At 33.3% G+C, this 24,217-nt stretch overlaps 1 protein-coding gene across 1 annotated transcript in view; it reads right to left on the bottom strand.

The window, feature by feature from the left end:
• LOC143232134 (uncharacterized) overlaps nucleotides 1–24,217 on the bottom strand; it is a 251,424-nt gene that overhangs the window by 188,451 nt on the left and 38,756 nt on the right. The window lies entirely within an intron of this gene.

Below are 24,217 nucleotides of genomic sequence, written 5' to 3'. Positions count from 1 at the left end.
CTCAGATATGGAATGGACAATCAGAAATCAAGGTGTAGAATCTGGCGATAATATTGATTGTACAACAGAGTCGTCTATGCGTAGTCGTTTTCCAACGATTTCTTTCTTTCCAATTTTTTTCATTTTTATTTATTTTGTCAGAAAGAAAGGTATCCATAATAAAAAAGCTACATTTCAGTGCCCACTAACCCCACCCACCAAACAATGACACTGCAGTAACGCTAGGGTTTCGTGAGCACGATACCCAAACACCAGCATCAAATACAATGTTCACAACACCCACTGAGAACATCCAACACTGATACTTGGTTGATCCTAGCCCAAGTAAACCTTTCGATTGACCCTAGCGGTGGCCACCCCAAGTTACCTATCTATAGGAATTCAAGGTCAAAGTGGTGTGTTAGATTTGGACCCCTCCACCACCAAAATCCTCTCCTCCCCTTCACGGATAACCACAGATGGAAAACACGTGGGTGGATGTTTAGATCCCAGCAGAGGTAAGCTGAAAGAACAGAACCTTCTCTGGGAGGTCCCCTCACCACGTACAGGAATCCACCCCGGGGACCACGGTAAGTTATCTTCTCTTCTAAAACTGTAACGTTGCCTCTAATAATATTGTATTTCCAATTACCAGTTAATTAGTTTTTGTTTTTCGGTAAATATGGAGCAATTCAAAGGGAGTTAAAGTTTAGAATTAAAATTATTTTGAAAAATTGGAATTCTTTGAAACATGAAGCGTAAGGTAAAATAATGAGTAAAATACTTTGGTAGATTTCGTTATAATATCGTACGGTTTTTCATGATCAAGGTTGGTATCTCATTTATATTTATGTTCAAACATCTACAATTCAACTTATTTTTCAGTGTTAAAATACAGGCATTTAAATAAACAATCCTCTTCAAAAGAAAACAACTAAACTGCATAACCAATTAACAAGAGCTGAAGAACCAATCAAAAAAAAGCTATAAGTCAAACGCATAAATGTGTCTTTTTTTTTTCCTGCCACAGAATAAATTACTTATATAAAGCAACGATAATTAAGAGGCAACAAATAAATATTGTTTGTTTTAAATTTCGCGCAAAGCTGCACGAGGGCTATCTTCTCTAACCGTCCCCAATTTAGCAGTGTAAGACTAGAAGGAAGGCAGCTAGTCATCACCACCAACTGCCAACTCTTGGGCTACTCTTTTGTCAACGAGTAGTGGGATTGACCGTCGCATTATAATGCCCCGACAGTTGAAAGGGCGAGCATGTTTGATGTGACGGATTCGAACCCACAACCCTCAGATTACGACCACCTGGTCATGCCGGGTCAACAAATAAAGAAACAAGTACAGAACTAAGCTGTGTTCGCTTCTTCATTACAACATCGTCTAAGATTTTGTATTGCAGTTTCTTTCAAAGCTGATAGTGTTACCATATCTTCTCTCGTGAGAAACACATACTTGTCATTTATGGTGCAGAAGTTTGATTCTGAAATATTTTCACACAATGTTGAATTTACTGACATAGGATTAAAAGAAAAATAACACGCGCGCCCTCTATATTATCAGTTAAATGATTTTCGGAACATAGTTATCAGTTCAATACAAAATTTTATGAAATTACAAAGATGATTCAAATATAACTAGCGCTTTCTTCAGGTCCGAAAGTCTTGAACCATTGATTATGTTTTTGCGTCATCACGTATGCATTAAAACGCGCTGTTCCTAACGCCCTAGGTAAGTAAATTTTTGATCTCCTGTTGAATAAGATATGATCATCTGTTATCATTTGTTTGTCTTCCCATCCATCCACTTGTTTGTGAAGCAAAGTCAGCAACCAAAGTACAATACGCATGTAGGTATAGCTTACTACAACTCTCAAAGCGGTCAGAGAAACGCGAACATCTGTGGTCAAGTTGCTTAGCAACTCCTGCACAAAGAAACTATTATTAGATTTCCACGCCACACTGAAGTATATGCAGTTTCCTCCGACATATACGTAGCTTGTTAATCAACACAGTAATGTGATCAAGTTTCATTTTAAATAAATAAAATGTATACATATATACACCTTGTCCATGGTATGAATAAAAAAAACTAAGTATGTTCTACAGATTCATGGTAAAATGTCAAATACGAATATTAACACACGACTATTCCACATTTCAAAAGAAATGAAATTTGTTTCAGACGTAGTTCACAACATGTACAGTTCGGGCTCTCTCGTAGGGTACATAACAGAAAGGTAGTATCACAGGTAAGAAGAAATTAATGCGTAACAAGTCATTATACATAAAATGAACTATAACACAAAGTCCCCTACCAAACATATTTTCCAATACATTACTTATTCGAACAATATTTAATTTTACAAATTAACCTTAACATAATTATAATACGTGAAAAATAGTATCTCAAGAAAAAAAATCTTTGGCATTCATAACAGTAATAATAAAAGAAAAATGTAAATATTTACTGAAAAAAATGGCATATGTGTTAAAGTCCTGTTCAGCTTCCAATTCACTAGACTTAAAGGTCACAAGTGTTGTAACTTTTAAGCTTATTAGTAAGTTTGAAAGTTAAAAATTCAAATACAAGGAAAAAGTGTCTGGAACTTACGAAAATTTGTAGTAATTGTTAAAATTAATATACAAGTTTTCGAGAAGAATATTAAGGTGTGTGTTTGTGTGTGTATATGTGTTTTCATACAGAAAAGCCACATCGGGCTATCTGATGAGTCCACAGAAGTAAAAGAAACCTCTGATTTTAGCGTTGTAAATCCGTTGACTTACCGCTGTACCAGTAGGGGACAAAAATATTAAGAACTATGAAAATTCACAAAACTACTAGGACGAATTATGGTATACATTTAAAAAAACGTATCTTAGGCCACTGAAATGATTCATAATAAGGAATTCCCGGCCGATGCACCAAAAATAGCGCAGATAGACTTCCTGTAGCTTTGTGCGAAATTCAAAAACAACAAAACAAAAATACAAAGAACATAATAAGGAACGTCCATTTGTTCTATTTTATTATCATCATTTAATATTGTTGCGGGAGCCTTCAGTAAAACATAACAGTGACTAATATTATATAGCCTGGGTAATATTACTTAACGCAACATTACGCATTTTGTAAGGTAAGTTTGCTTGCTTGCTTGTTTTGGAATTTCGCACAAAGCTACTCTAGGGCTATCTGTGCTAGCCGTCCCTGATTTAGCAGTGTAAGACTAGAGGGAAGGCAGCTAGTCATCACCACTCACCGCTAACTTTTGGGCTACTCTTTTACCAACGAATAGTGGGATTGACCATCACATTATAACGCCCCCACAGTTGAAAGGGCGAGCATGTATGGCGCGACGAGGATGCGAACCCGCGACCCTCAGATGACGAGTCCCACGCCTTAACACGCTTGGCCATGCCGGGCCTCGTAAGATAAGTTTTAAGTTCATCTTACAACCTAGAAAATAACAAAGACTGCATAACCGTCGACACTCAATCGTTTTAATGCAGTATGTGGTTTACATAGAGCCTCAAAATCTAGCATATATGCATAAGTATATAGCTGAGTGCAGGGCGAGGACGTAACATAATGTTTATATGGCACGCGTGAAACGTACACCATAACGACAATTAAGTTACTGTTGCAACTGTATTGATGTCACGTATCGCTTGTGTATAACGCTGCCCTTTTGGATCCCACGTTGCTGACAAGAAATGTTTGTTTTTTAACCACTTTTATCTCCAAGTCGTAGTTTAAAAGACAAAACCAAACTCAGTATCGAGCATCGGTATCACGGTCATTGCTGGTGGTAAGTGTTGAATTATATGTAGTCAACACTGCGTGATTGCGAATTTTATAGATACTGAAGAAACATAGCCATCCTTAAATTTGACTGTAAGAGAAAGTGGTAATAATCGTACAAGCAGGAAATGGAGATTGTAGGCAAAAGTGAGGAAAAAATGTTTAGCTATGTATTTTATTTAGAAAATGATTAGTTTCAGATAAAATATGCAGCGGTGATGGTCCACCAGGTTTTAGGGTCAATGCACTGGAAGAGAGCCTTAGAAGTGTAATAACCGAATTCTGTCAGAAATAGAGGGGAGAAAGGTACATTATAACTTTTAACACGTTTTCTACCTTGTAGTCTATCCAGAATGTTACTCTTAAAAGTAAATCTAGCAACTGGAGCAAAACTGTGATCAGCTGAGAGAAGAAAGAGGAAGGGTGAATTTAATAACGATAATAAATATTTAAAATGCTTATTTCTATACATGTGGTATTAGATTATGATATATTGTCTTATATTTGTATTAAATATACATTCATGCATCTATACAACTTGAAAAATGCATATGGCGATCTATATATAAAATTATAAAGTCTACTAGTTTGTGTGTGTGTGTGTGTATGTATTAGTTTGTTATAACTCAAAAAATTAATTGAAACAAAAATAAATTAAATAAAAAACGCTGCACTAGCTGAAAAAATCCCAGGGTACAAACTATAGTATAATGTGGGATAATAAAATGTACCCTAGGTTTTGGAGGTGACTGCCGAAGTAGTACCCACACTAGCTATACTAGTTTGTTTAGATAACTGGAAAGGGCAAATCGTCTTCTGTGCTATCTATTAGTGCCTTTTTACCATAATAGGGGCTGGTATGCTGAGTTTTCAACTTACTTACCCCCAAAATAATAGTACCTTATTTTCTCATTTTTATTTAGATTAATTTTTCTTCTTTACTTTGGAAAGTAGTCACCTTCCTACAACTCTGTGCAGGAAGTGAAAGGTGATATAGATGTGAGACGTTGTGGGCTTGAACACCCACATCTCGCTCTCCTAATTTCTTTTTTTTTTTTGCTACTCTTTTCTTATGTGAAACTGGCGAATGGAGGTTAAGACTACTAGATGGTGTATCTCTACCGCAATGTGGGTCCTACTTCCATAGTCACTTCCAAACCTAAGGTACATTTTATAATCCCACATTATAGTTTGTACCCTGAGATATTTTCAATTAGTTTAGCATTTTATATTTTTGTTTCGGCTTGTTTTCTTATGTTATAACAAACTAATATAATTAGTCAGAGGTTTGAATTTGCTTTTTTTAATGCAGTCTTTCCTCGTGATTTTGTTTACTTAACCTTATCAAAATGTACTAATTTTCATTAATATATATATATATATATATATATGTACACATGAATGAATGAAACTCATGCAGTTACAAAACCCAGTCCATGCATCATTCCAGCGTAGTTCATAAGTCTTTCCAATCCAATGTTTACGGACTCCTCATACAGCTATAGGATACAAATATACAAGCCTATATTAAATGTGGTATCTTGATTATCAAGCATCATAACAATCACACATGCAGTACCATTATCAAAGATTATGTAAATAACACCAAAAACAATAGCCATCCACTCTGCATGAAGCCAATCCAGAGGTTGTTATTGTTCACAAAGAGAGCAGTACATACCAAATAGGTATTCCATCAATCTAAACTATTTCAAATAGGGCAGTTTTGTTATTATACCGACGTACGTCCATGACAGAAATAAAAACAAAAAAATATATAAAAAACTTGTTAATTTAAAAATAGACAATTGGGATCGTCAAAATCTACAAAATAATATACAGCTTAAAGTAAAAAAATGTAAACAAAGAAGCTTAAATTTTAACACGTAGTAATGATGTTATTTCCTCATTATTTCTCCTGAATGTTAAAGCTTTTAAGAGAATCAAAATAGGAATTTATAGTTGAAGAAATAATGTAACACTATGTTTCAAACTCTAAACTTGTTCGTTTAATTTCTTGGTGTTTGCATTTTCACTTTAAGCTAACTTGTTTCTCTCCCTCTCTCCTATTCCACTTTTTAAATTAGCAGTTCTTAATCATTTTCAGAAACTTATTTTTTTTTATAAAGTGTATATAATAAATAACCTAATTATATAGGTTTGTTGGGCTAAGGAAAGTTCTCTCTTCAGTTGGTTTATGTGATTTGCTGGCGATAAATTCGATGATAAATGAATAGCACGCCCTCTGCTTGTTTTAAAATAATACATTCAAAACAAGTTAAACGTGTGAAATTTTTTTTTTTTTTACATTATGTGTATCACAATTGTATCTTAAATACTATACAGTTCTCTTCTTGCTGCCTAAAGTCCAATTAGGCAGGTTCAATTGCTTTAAAATTCAGATGACAAGCCAAACTATTTTTCGCTGTTTTTATCTTAAACACCATCAGTTAAAAATGCACTTGTTCCTCTTCATCACTCTCTTTTCTTTTTTCCAGAACAGTATCGGTGTATAATTCACTCACGCTGCCTCGTGAATTACCGTAATTGTGTCCGGAACTTTCGACACTCGTTTGCTTTTCATATTTAGGGTTACTACAAATAAATATCCGTCTCCATTCGCATATAAACCTACTTCAGATATCTGTCTGCTTTTCGTTAAAGTCCACACAGTCTGGTTCAATTCCTTTAAATTACCTTTTAACAAGACAAATTATTATCCTCATACGTCAGAAAACTGTTCATCTCACTTTAACAAATCAACCGTTGGGCTATTCACACCTACGACAGACAACGTTTCATTTTCTGACTTTTCTCTGACTGAACATCCCTTTTATGTGATTTTACTTTTGCTCTCTTCCCGCTTTCTCTTTGCGTCTACTTACCGCTATTTATACGTCTATCATTTAGGCCTTCTACAAATCTCTATACCCTCGCCATCAATGGATTGCATGTAACGTTCAACAGTCTCCACGTCAATAACTTACAAACACAACTTCCAACAATTGTCTGCTTTTAAGTGTCTTCTTATAAAATTAAACACTCATGAAATATTAGCTAAGAAAATAAATTAATTAATACTACCTACAATAAAAAAGTCTTTAATATCTGAGATAAGCCCCTCTTCAAGAGAAATATTTCTATTTTCTTCTACTATATACAAAGATTGTTCTTAGTTCATACACAAAATCTGTTCATGCAGTCTTCTCCAACATTTGCAATCCCCTTGATGGCTTCAATGCAGAAGCTGTAGTTCCGAAGTTACAATACATACCTCAGGATTCTCGCACTATCGATCTTGCATCTCTCAATATATACAAGTGGTTGATGGTCCGTCTGGATGATGAACTCCTTCGTACAGGTAGTTCTGGTAAATATGCTGGCCAGACACTCTCGTTCAACCACAGGGTAGTTCTTCTCACTATTTAACAGCTTTTTTACTTACATATGTTTCAGAAAACAATCGGCTTCATGTTACTGTAAGAGTACTGTCCCAATTCCAATGTCTGAATCATCAGTCTGGACAAAGAATGGTTTCTTGATGTCTGGCATTCTAAGAATCAGTGAACTTCCATACATGTTCTATAATTTCTGGAATGTCACCTGATACTGATAAGGGTGTTCCCCCTTCACCATGTTGGGCAAGTCTTTCTTGATCAAGTTAGTCAATGATTCAGTAATTCCTGCATAAGATGGGATGAATTTCCTTTAATATCCTGCTAGTCTCAGGAAATATCCGACTTGCTGCTTGGTCGTTAGAGCTGGTGAACCATGTATGCAGATTATCTTTTCCTCTTTCATAGCTACTTATCGGTCTCCCACTTTCTCTCAAAAAATACCAGTTTAGAATATCTGACGTAGCACTTGGATGGTCTGATGGTGAAGACCCCTGCCCTCACTCTCTGGAATATCTAAATCTCTTCAGCTGGTCTTCCCATCTTGTAGTGTGTCAGAATATCATTCACATAGTACACGATGTTGGTGGTATTGGTGCAGTATTCTCCTCATCATGCAGCTGAATGTTGCTGCTGAGTTGACTAACCCAAATGGCATTCACTTAAACTGGTAACATTCATCTAGTGTCACAACTGTTCTCTTCTCTCTAGATTCTGTCTTCAAACGCGACTTCAAACTTTCGTCTGCTTTTAACTGTCATATTATTAAGAGAAAACACTAACCAATCACGAAATATGAACTCACAAAATAAATGAATTAATATTACCTACGTTACACGGTTTTTTATATCTGACAAAAATCTTGTACTGGTAGTGTTTGGGCGTACTTCTTAAAAATAAAGAAACAATTGGAGACTTTCTAGTTCATTGGAAGAAAATGTAAGACCTAAACGCCACAAGAATAAAAACCATATGAGCATTTCTTACAAAACTAGATAAAAATGCAACTGTTTATAGACCAGAAGTGAGGCATCTGAAAAACTGAGTGTTGGTGAAGCAAACGGTGTTTTGTGTATCACCAAAAACATTTTAAGATAATAGCTACTCGCTTTCATACATACCCACTACTTCTCATTACCAAGTAATTCTACTTAATACGCTCCAAGTCATCCAAGCTTCAACATTAAAATATTTGTTGACATAACCACACGAGACCAGTAACATTATTCGTGGAAAATGTTTACAAGAGCAGTGTAAGTCAAAGCCACAAACTTTAAACACAAACGAAAGACGAAATAAGTTACTTGCATTTTAATAAATAACGTCTATTTCTATAACTTCCAAGATAATATCAACTATCAAACCTTCCACTGAAATCTTGTTTCGAAAAAGTGACAGTAGCATGGATATTGTACGGTGCTATCCAATGAGTTACCTACAGTGTAACACAACTGTGAACTTTATTTTGTTGAATTTCGCGTAAAACCAATCGAGGATTATCAACGCTAACCGTCCCTAATTTAAAAGCAACAGACTAAAGAGAAGGCAGCTAATCAACACTACCCATCACAAATTCATGTTATTCTTTACCAACCTCCCCACAGCTGAAAAAGTGAGCATGTTCAGTGTTGAAATTTGTACCCGTAGTCCATAAATTACAAGCGGAGTTACTTAATTACCAGGCCATGCCAAGCCATGAGCCTTGGAATTACAAAATCAATGCATGCAATATGTCGACAAAACCATAGCTAGACCCATGCAAATAGGTTGTTCACAAAACATTTGAGGTAACAGAAGTTTCTTCAAAGGAAATACCATGGCCATTCAATACCCTTATATAATTATAATTATAAGACATTACAAATTTTATTCCTGTCTCACACTTAAAAACAAGGCAAGTATATTATAAAGCAAGTAATTATAATGTTGTTGTTTACTTACATTTAGTGATTGATTGATTATTTGGAATCAAGCACAAAGACAGACAATGAGTTATCTGTACTTTGCCTACCAAGGGTATCGAAACCCGGTTTATAGCGGTGAAAGTCCCCAGACATACCGCTGTGTCTTTAGAAACTGTCGATGAAACACATTGGAACAACTGCTGGAGAAAAAACGTTTTCCCTTGTTAGACTGATCAAGGCCAGAATGCTGGAAAGAGGTCTTTACAAAAATATTTCCACTAAATCTATCATCATGTTTGAATGAGATGTTAAAGAAAGTTTTTTTCTACAAGTTTTCAAAAATCCTGAGAACCATTAGACAACTGAGCGACCTACTTTTCTAGTCACTAACTCCAAAGTGAAGGAAACTTCAACAGTTTAAAGAAATGTAACGAACTTCACCCAATTCTTGTAGCTGCAAACATTGCGGATCCTGTGTAGACAGGAATCTCTCTTTCTTTTGGAAAAAGACATGAATGGGGATTTGACTTACAAAAGATTGTAGCACCTATGCATGATACTTCTAAAGAGGAGTACTGTCTGACTTTGGAGATCCATCATTCATGACTTTCAGCTATCTTTCCGCTGTGTCAATTCTAGTCTGATATTATTTGCATTCGGCTATGTAGCTTCCAACAGCAATGGTCATTGGCATGATAAAGAAAACAGAAACAGGTGAAATCAGATGTATATTTGCAGCCTCACTTCATACAAAAATATATGTTTCGCTTTTTGACCATCTGAAGTAACTTGCTGAGGACTTTGCTACCAGTTTACACTCAACATAAAGACCTCATCGACCTGCTCAAGAAGTTTGCTGATACATTTATAGGTCCAGATAGCTAACTAGATAAGACAACACTAAATAAAACATCATAATCACAGGTGAAACGTATGATAAAACAACTGCTGGCTTCCTTTGAATTGCAACAATGAAATCCAACAAGTGATAAAAATCGGAATAATACAACTTTCTGGGAGTATTTATTCATCTTTAGTAGTTATTACAAGGAAGAAAGGAACTCTTAAGTTCTGTGCAGTTCTAGGTACATAAAATAGAGCAATATTCTTTAATACCTTTCCTTTTCTTTAATTATAGGTTGTTGTCTGAATGCATTTTGTTTTGTTTATTCTACATTTTGACGCAAAGCTACGTGAGGGTTATCTGTGCTAGACGTCACCTAATTTAGCAGTGTAAGGCTAGAGGGAAGGCAGCTAATCATCACCACCCAACGCCAACTCTTGGGATACTATTTTACAAACAAATAGTGGGACTGATTGTAACATTATAACGCCCAAACCGCTGAAGGGACAAGCATGTTTGGTGTGATGGGGATTAGAACCCGCGACCCTCAGATTACGAGTCAAGCGCCCTAACCACCTGCACATTGGTAGGTGCCAAGTCCTTAAGTATACGCTATATCTGGCTTACCACTACAAGTAAGTCAAATAACGTGATGAAACTAGGCCTAAGATTTCATTCAGTACTTGGAAACGGAAAGGGCTGTATAAGTTCAATCACGTGTAATGTACCTGCCACTTTTGAGTGATTTATAAAATTACATTTAGAGGACTATAACAGGAGTATTGCATTATCTTTGTGCATAACATTTCAAGCCTTTTTGTCACACATTTACAAGCTCTCAGTGATAACTTTGGAATGTCGATTATTTACGGATTTGTAAGTGAAATCATGAAAATGTGTATAAATGTACAAAGAAGTAGAGATTCATAACCATCAAGGGAGGATGCAAAGTATTTCACTCAACCTGTCAAGATTGGAGTTATCAAGGACTGACCACAACCTGAGACCAAATGTGTGAATTCTGTTGGTAAATTGTCTTACAAGTTTCCTTTTATACTATTAACAATTTCCATCTACTTTCTCCAAGGTGGTATATGCTTTATATGGATGCATTATCATAAGAAAATACCATATTATCACGAGTTCTTTGGTCAAAGCAGTGGTGTGAAGCCTAGTCTTATAAAACTGTCTGTTCGTCTTAAAGAGGTGTCGGAACAAGACAGTAGTAAAACGAAATGTTAAGCCTGGTGAAAAGGTATAGATGCTGTATACATTTGCAGGCATAGCCATAAAGTCATGGACTGCAGAGTCATTTCTGCAATGCAAATTGCATGATGCTTACTAATTAAAATAACGTACTAGGTCATCGACAGGTAGTTTCAACTGTTGATAATTACTTAGAACTATATTACAGATTAAGAAATTGACACGGGCTGTACAAATCTTGGGAGAATGTGTACATTTTCCCAAATCTGATTTGAATAATTTTTTTTTTTTTGTTCACGAAGTAGCTTTGGTATTTGAATCGTTATGATCGTTAAAGTAATTCTGCTGTAATCCCATGCACGTAAATAGTGTACATGTATTAAATTTGGTATTAATAACCCAAAATTGACCTGTATGGTGAGTTTTCGCAAAAATTGCAGATTCGGTCTATGATTTATTTATATTTTGTTCTACTTTGTATTCGAATACTTACTCTATAATCTACCATTTATAGCCACACTTTATGTATACAAGTAACTTGTGGTGATACAGGGTGTTTAAAATGAATGACTACAACTAAGGTAGTAATGCAAGAGATGTGGATGAAGGTTGGAGACTATGATAACCATGTCTTGTGAGAGAGAATATCTACTTATAGAGAAACCAAGAATATATATATTTGTTTCTAGCACAATAATACAGACACTGAAAGGTTCTTCTCAGACATGTGTAACATTCTGCACACTAATTATGATTAATTACTTACACAGTATCTTAATTTCTGTAAAAACAATACATCAGAAATGCACAATACTTGAAGAAAATAGAAATTTGCTTTAACAATGTAAGAAAGCTTAAGTCAGTGTGTGTTCAAAGAAAGCAGCAGGTGAGAAAATGGATAGATGGAGAAGATTGTTTCATGTGAAACTAATACTAAATAGAAACACGACAATTCAAGGCGCATGCGTAAAAGAAAAAAAGAAAAAAACACTACATAGAAGTCACAAGTATCCAAGAATCTGACTGAATCTGAAGACAAACACAAAACTCATATTTGAAAAAACAAACCAGCTGTTACGGAGGCAGAAAAAAGGACAAAGGATACTATTAAACTCAAGGAAACTAGACTGAGTACCTTTAAAGAAAATGAAACTATTGTGAAGGAAGTAGTTGAGAAAACTGATCCAAGTTGTTACACATTCAAAAGTTGATAGTAAGAGCAGTCAGTCTGGTCCAAGATAAGAATGTATGTATTTGAGTTGTACCTGCATGAACAATGTTTTCCTTCTAGCATTATAGCCCTCATGTTTGATTCATTGAATCAAATTATTCTGTAGATAATTGTGACGAATGCAACAGTAAAACAGTTAACAATTTGTTTCAATGTTCAATAGTTATACGTTTCTGGTATTCATTGTTAGTGTTTGCAGATTGTAGTAAACCCACAAATATTTGGTAATAAAACACAAAGTTCATTCAAACATTATCCTGGTGATGCAATTATTTTAAAACTGTAACATAAAGTGAAATATATTTACTCTCAATATAAAAATTCAGATATTTTCTTAAAAACATTGTTGCCGCTTTGACGTAAAACGTGCAGCAATTATGTAATGAGCTACTGACGAGTTATGAGGGCAACATATGATCTGTTGCTCCCAAGTCACTGGCCAATAATTCTTTCACTTTATTCCCCATTCTTGTTTTAGAGTTTTACTAAAATTTTATTAATAAGCAGTGTCACACAGTATATTCAGCCTAGATTCGAGTGCCTAATGGTAAATTTTAAAAGTTTAACTTTTCATTAAAGATTTTAATCTAATATTTATGAATCAATAGCAAATGAACAAGATTTCGAAATTATTATTCAAAATATAACAATCTACAACCATATGAATATAAGCAAGCATATAAAGAATGCACCTATCTAACATCAGCATAGCATTTACCCAGAAAGTAAGCGAAAAATTTACGTTTGCAAATTAGGCCGAAATTAATCCGCATGTTTTCCCAGTTCTGCAAAATGTTTAATTCATCTGTCTTTAAACATGTCTGCATCTAATTATCTGAAGTCTTACGCCATAAGATATTTCCAAGTTAATTTTACAGGTTTGAACAAACTTTTTTTTATTAAGGCTAAAAGAATAAGTGTTTTCATTCTACTGCTAAATTCTGCTCTGATAATGCATACATGGCAAAAGCCTTGCCAACTGAGCAAGACTAATGCTATTTATTGTCCAGCTCTCGAGGGAACAATGATAATATTTCGTATCATACGACGCGATACGAATTCGGTCAATCACAGCAAACAACTTTCAAGATAATGGATAGAATAACAAAAATTGTATCACACCACCATCCACACATAATGACAAGCGAGCTTTTATCTGTTAATGCGAAAAGTTGACAGAATTAAAAACAACAGTCATCAGCTGATAAACTTTACTTATTAAGCAGGCGGCAGCTCTGCCTATGTCTGGTTGACTCAAATTGTCCATCGAAATGTCTTTTGTTGTTTGTTATTAAGCACAAAACTGCACAAAGGGCTGGTTATTTGTGCTCTGCCCACTACGGGTTTGATGACGCAAATGCCTTCACTACTATTTTGTTTGCATTGTTTTTGAAAGTTTGGTATTAGTCATCCTAATATAGACTTCTTTTTTAAAGTTTTTCTTTTCCTGTATAGTATAATCTGATGAAACGTTTTAGTTTGGGTTTATTTGTTTTATAGTTTGACAACGAGAAATTGGCTTATCATGCAACTAGTTCATTTCACTATCCTCATGACTAAACCCAATATCCATTACATGTCACAAAAAAATGTGCCAATCCTAAAAAATAGATGTAATGTTTAAATAGTTTATATGTTTTTATTATAAAATTGATACATAAAACCGTGTATGCTACACACACGCGCGCGCGAGCGCGCTTTTTTTTCTCCACATGATGTACTTAAACATTTCAAAAATTTATAATTTAATTTAAAAAACAACTGTCTGCACATAATTATCATCTTTATACCTGGTAAGTTTCAAAAGGATTTCTGCCTTCATTAAAAATTGTATTTTTAAGTTTGTTTATAAAATGTGTCTTTTCATAGGCACACAAGTGATTTATGTTTTCAACAGGTTTGTCATATATATTTACTTTCACCCTACATGGAAAATTTAGCGCAAAATTTTATTAACACTGGGAACTAGCTCATTGATTATTCTTCTAAAAACATCACTTTGAAAGAATAAATATTTCTACATTTTGTTTGAAAAAAATATCACTAAAAATAACTGTATGTTAGATATTAATTTATCTTTTACTACTAAAAATAATACTATAACAGGTAAATACCTATAACAATGAGTATGAAACTGATTACTAACTAATTTTCAAACATAGAACTGAGATGTAATATTTAACGTGTGGATTAAAGAGCATTATTTTTGCTTCTACAACTGATGTAGCCTAAAGAAAATAACTGGTCACTTATACACAAAAAAGATAGAGTAACAAATGAACAATATTTAGTGAACTGGGTAAACAATAATTAAATACAATGATCTGAAACACTTCTACACACACCATAACACAAACATAGATTGGTTGTTTCTTTTAATTTTGCACAAAGCTACACCAGGACTATCTGCACTAGCCATCTCTAATTTAGCAGAATAAGACAGCTAAGGTAGTATAAGGCAGGGAAGATAAATAGTCATCTCCATCCATTGCCAACTCTTAGGCTACTCTTTTACCAACGAATAGTAAAATTGCCTGGCATGATGGGGATTGGAATCTGAAAACCTCACATTACGAATCAATCGCCCTAACCACCTGGCCATAAAACAATTAAATATAAACAAACAAACAAATTAATCGTTTTTAATTTATGTATCTATCAGTATAAACCATAAAAACCATAACAAATAAAATCTGTACCAAAACGACGTGTTTGAAACGTTTCTATTATTTTAGAAGGTATTATCAAGTGTAATTACTTAAAAAAAACAGTAGGATTTTTACTTATTTTAAAATAAAAAAGCATTTAAAGTAAAATTTACCGTTTCATGAAGTTCATGATTTTGATTATTTTCGCTTATTTTTAATCGAAAAAGTAATATAAACCTGTAATTACAAACTTAATATATTAAGGAAATGTGAACAGTTTGTTTGTTTGTTTTTGAATTTTGCACAAAGCTACATGAGGACTATCTGCACAAGCCATCCCTAATTTAGCAGTGTAAGACCACCAACTCTTGGGCTACTCTTTTACCAACAAACAGTGGAATTGAGCATACCATTATAATGCCCTCACAGCTGAATGAGCAAGCATGTTTGGTGTGACGGGAATTTGAACCCGCAACACTCAGATTACAAGTCAAATGCCTTAACCCACCTGGCCATGCCAGGCAAATGTGAATGGCTTAATTATCACAAAATTAGAACAAAACCTTTTCAACCAGTCTTCTTGAAATAAAATCTGAACATAAAGTCTATAATAATTTTTTTAGTATGGTAATCATTGCAGTTAAAAAAAAATGTAATATCACAGAAACAAGTTGTGACAGTTCTTGATATGGTAAAATAAGTATAATCATCCTTGCATTTCTGAATAATATTGTTTGCTTGATAACTAACAACAAGCAGTTCTACCTTAATGTTAATATTTGTTCATAGTAAATTACAAAGAGAGAACTGTCTTTAAATTTTTCAAAGAACATGATAGAAACCTCAATTTATAAAAATGACTAATCACAATCAAAAAGGAAAAGATTTTATTAAAACCAGACATTTTAACTTATGCTTTTCTCAATGGTTACAGCATCACATTCAAACAGTTTGTATTTGTATGTTATGCTATAATCATTTGAGAAGAGTGTAAGTCAATGTCTGGTTTGAATGGAATCGTTTATTATTATAGTGTATAATTTGTCAGGTTTTTTGTAAACAGAGAACATTTAAATATAACAGGCCACTCTAATGTGTAATTATTTCAGTTCTTATATTTTATAATTGTACTTTTATGTAATAGAATGTTTAAAAAATCAATAAAGATAAGTACAATTTTATAATTGTACTTTTATGTAATAGAATGTTTAAAAAATCAATAAAGATAAAAACATTCTTGAAATACAAAACTTAATTTTTTATAACTATTATGTCATGAAAACATATGGAGCAAATTCATATGAATGTTCTAGAGAACTGCTGAAAATAGTTACTAATATTTTTTGTTTGTTTGAAATTAAGCACAAAGCAACACAATGGGTTATCTGTGCTCTGCCACTATGAGTACCAAAAACCTTGATTCTAGCATTGTAAGTCCGCAGACATACCACCGTGCCATAAGAGGAGCCGTTACTCATATTAGTAGCAATACTCTCCACTTACACTTTGACAAGTCTTTACAGAATATGATTCATCAAGCTGTAAATACTAAAAACAATGAACATCCTACGAGATCTTGATGTCAAATTCAAAGTTTAACAGTTATTTATCAACAAATTTCGTATCATTTCTCCCTTTAGAAAATGTATATGTAGAAACATCAATACAACCAATAATATTTACTGTTTTTTCACAAAGGAATCTATATTAATCATCAAAATCAAAAGATTGGACTATCAAAAACTCAAGCCTTATTATAATACCTTGAGTTATTTCTTCCTTATTTAACAATATATATATGTGAATGCAATTTAACAATTTAAACATAAAACTGTAAACAACCAACTAATTCGACCAGATGTATTACCCACGTAAATCAAAAATTATAAACTTAACAAAATCTCTTCCATGTAAAAGTTTCCAAAATATAGCATCTGAAAGGCACATGCTCACAAAATTTCAGGAAGTGTAATAAGTTTAGCAAATTTAGTATTTTATCTTTCCTCTATAGCACTCACAAATTGGATATGTTATTGTTTAATTTATAGAGCACTTTAACTAATCATACTGCATCACTCAAGAGCAATGTAAGAATATTTACATCTTTGTTTAGTGACATAGTCTTTATATTTTATTAAATTTGAATAATTTTACCTTTTCTTCAGCTGAAATGTAGTTTCACATTTTGCTTGTACTTTATTCAGTTACTTTAAATGAACTCAAATAAAAAATATTCAATTTCATGAGAACACAAATCTAAATAGGGACAATGTTACATAAATGTATGCCTGAGTGACAAAAACGTACTAAGAGCTAGCTAGCTAGCTAGCATCCTTGTGCAATGTTGCCTAGCAACTGAAGTGTTTTTAGGAGATGTAGCTTAAACCACATTTTATCGTACAGCTTCAGTTCTGGTTAATTTAGTTTTAATACATAATCAGTGTTGATTCTTATGTAGTTGCATACGGTTTTAATGCTTGAAGATAGATTTTTGAGGAATTAATAATTGTATAATTATTTAGGCTTATCTGGTAGCCTAATGATTTTTTTTTCAGTTGAGGGAATAACAGCAATATTGCAAAACAAACTTATAATGCACTGAATTGAATATATATACATATATAATGTTTTGGCCAAATCAATAGACTTGATTATGTATAGTTGTTTCGTTGTCACAGAATAACTGCTGATGGAATTAGGAACACTTTTCCCACTTGCATTTTGTTTGAGATGTATAGATACTATCTCTTTTGCTTTTCTCAAGATAAAAGGTTTGTCACCTTGTATCACTGCTTTAGTATTATTCTTTTAGTTTGGGGGGATCAGTATATTCTGAACAAACAATTTCCTATTCATGTAATGCAAGAAAACATTTTACTTGAGGTCTACAATAAAAACTCAATTATTTTTCATTTACTTGAATTTAGTAAATGTTAATTATTCAAGTTACCAGGAGATGTTTTTGTAGAAAAATAATAAGCAAAGCTGTTTCAACTGATTGATTTTTCAACAGTTTTGTTTCTGCAAGCAAATTACAACATAATTTTGCCAGTTAACTGAAGAACTTTCAATCTCTTTTGAATATGATAAATATAAACAGTAAATTTGTATTTTTCTATGAGGACAAGTTTACAGCTTGTGGCAGAATACAGTTTTCTCCTGTATAATACCACATTGTAATTACATTGCATTAAATTTCTCAACAGATCAATAAAAATTGATAGCTGTCATTTTCTTATGATATCTTAGCTGCTGTTATATTGTCTCAAACATAAGTTGATTTTTTTATATAATTTTAGAACTGGTGATATTGAATTGATTAATTCATTTTAGGTTCAAAAATTGCTTCTAACATGAAAAGGAGAACTTTCTTCAAATACTTAATTCTCATATTGTGTAAATGCATATTGAAACTTCCTACTTTGGTTTAGGTAGAATAGTAATTTTTTTTCCTTCTAAAGTTAAAAGAAACATACTAAAATTATAACATCATAGAATAAAATATTTATGTTGCAGTAATAATTGACTCATAAAACTAATATTCATTTTCTATTCAGAAGTATTAATTATTTATAAAATGTCTAAAACTAAACTGTATTTTTTTTCTAAGCTAAAGAAGAGAAATTTTGATAAATTTCCACTCTGGAGTTAGTATCTGCTTATTTATACTGTTTTTTATTGGAGTGACCAAAAAATACAATTATTATTATTATATACCAGCTACAATGTGTTCACATTATAAAAATTAAACATATTACCCAGCCATCAATATATCACAGATTTATAAGGATTGTTCCACAGAAATTACAGTATGTTGAAAATAAGCATTTTTCTGTTTTACTCTCTCTGTACATAAAGAAAACTGAAATTGTCTATCTCACACAGTTTGTTATAAACTATAGTCATTTAAGAACAAAACAATTATCCAAACAGATTAATATTCTATTGCTTAATTTTTTAGGATTACCTTTCAAATTATTATTATATAAATTATTAGTGGGAAGGTGTCAGAAGACTTGAAGTTGAATAACGATACTCTTCTTTTCAATGGTAATAGGATATGTTACAGTAATTATAAGCTTTTTAGTTTTACACTAGTAGTGGGAAAGTCTTTTGAAGGTCATGTAAAAGATGCTTTGCAAAGCCATTTAATAAAGTCTAGAATTTAGTCAGTATTGTTTCACTTGGAAAAAATCTCGACTCATTAATCTCCTGATATTCTTTATTGGATGTCGGATTTTAGAAACCATTTTCTAAGGCACCTTATAAGAGGCTTGTTAAATGTTAACTCTGTAGGTGTGGAGGATAAATTAGCAAACTGAATAAAAATGCAGCTGTATGAAAGAAAGCATATGACTTATAAATACAATTCAGTCAAGCTGGATTAATGTCACAAATGGGGTATCACAGAACTCAGTGTAAGAGTCTTTGCTCCTTTTGACATACATCACTACCATGGCAGGTGGGTTTTAATTATAATAATTGAAACTAATGCATGTGAGATATCACAATCAGAATTGTGTGTATAATTTTGATGAGAATAGCCTCAACGACTTTTGAAAAAAAAAAAAAATATTGGTGTTCTGGTTGATCAGTCTTTTAAGCCATATAAGAAGTATAATGTTGATAGTGGCAGAGCAAATATGATTTTAGGTTGTACTGACAGAAATGTTGAATACAAGTGTAAAGAGGTTATAATGTCATTTTATAGGTCATTAGTTAGGCCATATGTGGAATACTGTGTTCATTCTTGAGTTCTTCAACTTGTAAATGATATTGAATTGTTGGAAAGAGTTCAAAGAAGGGCTAATAAGATGACATCCAAGATGGAAAGATTGTCATAAGATGATAGTTTAAGATCTTTGAAATTTTTTTTTTGTTGAAAAAATAAAAGGTAACATCTGACTGGAGGGTTTAAAATTGTTAAAAGAATTAATAGTATTGGTAAATCAACATTTTTTTTTCCCCAAATGTAATGGTGATAATAATAAGACTAAGGGAGACAAATATAAATTTTAGAAGGGTAGGAGTGATATTCAACTAAGCCTCTTTTATTTTTTTTCTAACAGGGTTGTTAGCCTTTGGAATGAGTTGTTTTCAGATGTGGTAAATGCAGTTAATTTAAAGGAGTTCAAGGAAAGGCTTCATAAACAGTTGAATGATATGAGCTAGCTATGGGTGTTTTATTTTAGAAATTAGTATAGTAGACAGAACAGTCTAGATGGACTTGTAAGTCCTTTGTTGGTCTTAAATTATATACATATATATAGAAAATCTTCAACAAACTTAAGATGCAAGATACTTAAGATACTTAAATCAGGTAAAGTATCTGCAAAAATTGCACCTCGATGTGCAATGTTTGTTAACATTCTCCAGTGCAGATAAATGGCTACTCTAACAAAGAAATATGTTTAGGTTACATTTTGAATTGTGCTACACGTTTTAGAACATGGCAATTTCTTTGTGCTATTTCATTTATAAGATGTATTAAAGTAGTAGATTATTGTGTTATTAAACACAAGTTTGGTTTATTTTGAATTTTGCACAAAGCTACTTGAGGGCAATCTGCATTAGCCATTCCTAATTTAGCAGTGTAAGACTAGAGGGAAAGCAGCTAGTCATCACCACTCACTACCAACTCTTGTGCTACTCTTCTACCAACGAATAGTGGGATTGACATTATAATGCCCCCACGGCTGAAAGGGCGGGCTTGTCTGGTGTGTAACGAAGATTCGAACCCGTGACCCTCAAATTACAAGTCGAGTGTCTTAACCACCTGGTCATGCCGGGCTTAAATATTGGGTAAATTTAGATAATAAATTACTTTTTCCTCCTAAAATGTGTAATGTTAGCATCCTTATTGCAGTCACTAATCATGATATCAAAATTTTCGATATATGACAAACGAATTCTTACTGTGTAATAGCGCGAAAAAATATTCAAGTTATAAAAATATACAAAAGTCAGTCACATTAGCTTATATATAAATTTAGGAAAATCTTAAAATATTCTTTATTCACTAGTTTATATATTGGTTTTCCATTTAGCGCAACGTCATATATTTATTATATATTCTGCGTAACTTCTATCCTTTGCATACAACTCCCATTTCTGTGAGCATGTTACATGACGTTTCCTACGGCCAGTAATTGTCTTTATGAATGCCAAAGGCTCTATGAGTAATCTTGATAAACTACCAAAACTGTCTAAATCTAGCTATAACTGAGAGAAATATTCTACTTGGTCATTAATATTTTTATCACTACTCCTGTTAAAAAGTGAACAATCCTTTCCTTTAACGGTGTTACGGTACATTAAGAAAAATTATCTCGCCAATCACATGGGAAATTCACGGTATGGATCATAAAGTAATCCTCGATTGCACATTTTTAATACGGTAAAAGCTCACTAAACAGGAGATCGGCAGACAAGCATAGATGTTAAGACTAACTAAAAAAAAAAAAAAGAAGCAGATTCAGTAATGCTAAGAACGTGGTGAAAGTGGTGCTTTACATATTATACATTACCTGATAGTAACAGCACCCACAAGAGCTTACTTCCAATGAATATGATTAATGTGTCGTCTGCATATTTAATAAGTTTGAACTGAAGTTCACGTACGCGCAGAAGACTGAAGATAGATAAACAGGATAACATTACGTGTACAGATGTTTTGTTCAGGCAAAATCCGATTCACAAACTCAAAGTGAACAAAGATACAACAATAATTGTTTGTTTTACTTTCGCGCAAAGCTACTTAAAGGCTATCTGCGCTAGCTGTCCCTAATTTAGCAGCGTAAGACTAGAGTAAAGGCAGCTAGTAATCACCACCCACCGCCAGCACTTGGGATACTCTTTTACCAACAAATAGTGAGATTGATCATAACAATATAAAGCCCCCACGACTGAAAGGGCGAGCTTGTTTGGTGTGACGGGGATTCTTTTAATACGCAACCCTCAGATTACGAATTGGGCAACAATATGTGAATCAGAAAATTAAAAGTGAATTATAATAATCGAAAGTAAACGTAGTAACCTGAAACGATAGAATACTCGACTAAGAAACAGCATATATTTAACAACTAAATGTGTCATTCAACATGTTATTTGAAAATTCTTAATGAGCTCTATTTCCTTAGTGCGTCAAAAAATAGAATATTCATAAAACCAGTCATATAAATTTACGTACTTCTCTATTTGAGTTTGTTGTTTTGTGAACAAATTTACAAGAGCAAAATTTTCACTGAAATCTAAATCATATAAACTGTGAAAATCCACTTATGTATGAAGGCAAAAATAATTTAATCAGTAGCCCCTGTACTCTTCAATATAAAAACAGAAAGAAAATTCACTATTAAGAGATACAAACTAAAGTTACTATAATATAACGCCTTACAGAATGAAAACATATTTTACTTCAATATGATGCAAACTGGCTGGTTTTCCAGTCCAGAAATAAAAATAACTACGGCAGAATGAATAACCACTTATCAAAATATAACAATAGATCAATGTATATATATAGATGATATATCAACCACACTACCGTTTCATAGTCAATGACAAATCCCGTATAGCGATCAACGAAAATTGCTTTCAAGAGCGAAAAAAGTAAATCTCATGAGCTCAACCAAGTTGGTGACAGAATAAAATGGTGTACAAGGCAGTTATAGGTATCGAGGTGTTTCAATATCTCTAAAAGCAAAAGATAAAGAAAATCCGAGGGCTACAAGAACAGACGCACTCAAACACGTTTTTCTTTATTTATATTTATTTATTTTTGGGCTATGGAAATGCATAAAAAGGCGTGTATTTAACAAAAACTACGACAAGTGATTCAAAAAAAAAAAAAGAAATTCCTATGGAAAACTTTCTTGGGATCGACCAAGCTGGTCGATATAACTTAAAACTACAACTATCAATTTATCTGGAGTGGAATATAATAACCAGCTTCAAAATATGTTTCACATCGCTATGATGATTTTACACTGCAACGTTATCAGAGTAAAATAGATTTGTAAAAACAAAAAAAGTACAACAACAAAATAATATCGCTTTATTACTAGCTTAGAAACGTTGTAACCGTAATGCAGGAATCGAGGTGTTACAATAGACGTAATTAACTACACTAAAACAGTCTAGTTTTAGAATCTCAAGTGAAGTTACCCAAAAGGTCGTCACTAATTTCAACCTTTTTCACTACGGTTTGAATTTTGCGCAAAACCACGTGAGTGATATCTCCCCTAACCGTCCCTAATTTAGTTGTGAAAGACTAGAGGAGAGGCAGATAGTCATCACCACCCACCGCCACCTCTTGGACTACTTTACCAACGAATAATGGGTTTGATCGTACATTATAACGCCATCACGGCTCAAAGGGCGAGCATATTTGGTAGGACAGGGATTTGAACCAAGCACGCTAACCACGTGTCCAGCCTACTTTCAACCGACAGACTAAAGGGAACCTTAACAGTCATCTTCACCCATCGCAAACCCTTAGGCTACGTCTATCTAACCTAATAGTGAAATCTGACTATAACTGTTACAGTGGACCCACTATCCCAAAGTGCAGAGTGCAACTTTGCGGCAACAAACCATAGACCATCAGATTTGCATTCCACGCAAGCTGACTATTAGGTCACAACCAATCACATGTATAATGCCTTAACAAGTTGCTATTGTAAGAAACTTATCGATTTGAGTAAAATCTGTAAGACACGAACAAATGTTTTATGAAGTAATATTAAACTTCTAGCTTTTTTCAACATCAAATAGACTCAAATCTACTTAAGAGGTAAGTGGGTTCGTATATAAGAAGTTATTAAACTTGTAAGCGAGCTTATTTCCACTTTAAGTTAGGATATACATATATCGGCGAACCACATCATATAAATAACTTAGTAAATTAGACTACAAGGATATTTCAAGTTCTGGTGTCGACAGCGAGGCAGAATGAAAGTTTCTGTCACAAATCATGGCCAGGTGGTTGAGGCACTTAACACACCTGAACATGCCGGGCCCATTTGCTAATAAAAGAAAGTAAAAAAAAAATGTCAAGTGTCACCATTAATATATAAATGCCAAAGGTAAAAAAAAAGGCATTTGTTTATCACACTGCCATTACAGTAACTAATAAAATGCAATGTTATAGCTTGTTTGTTTGTTTTTGAATTTCGCACAAAGCTACTCGAGGGCTA

The sequence above is a fragment of the Tachypleus tridentatus genome, chromosome 11, assembly GCF_004210375.1.
Source record: "Tachypleus tridentatus isolate NWPU-2018 chromosome 11, ASM421037v1, whole genome shotgun sequence".
Classification (NCBI taxonomy): domain Eukaryota; kingdom Metazoa; phylum Arthropoda; class Merostomata; order Xiphosura; family Limulidae; genus Tachypleus; species Tachypleus tridentatus.
The sequence above is the reverse complement of the archived record's forward strand: the minus strand, read 5'-3'. Positions and strand labels throughout refer to the sequence as shown.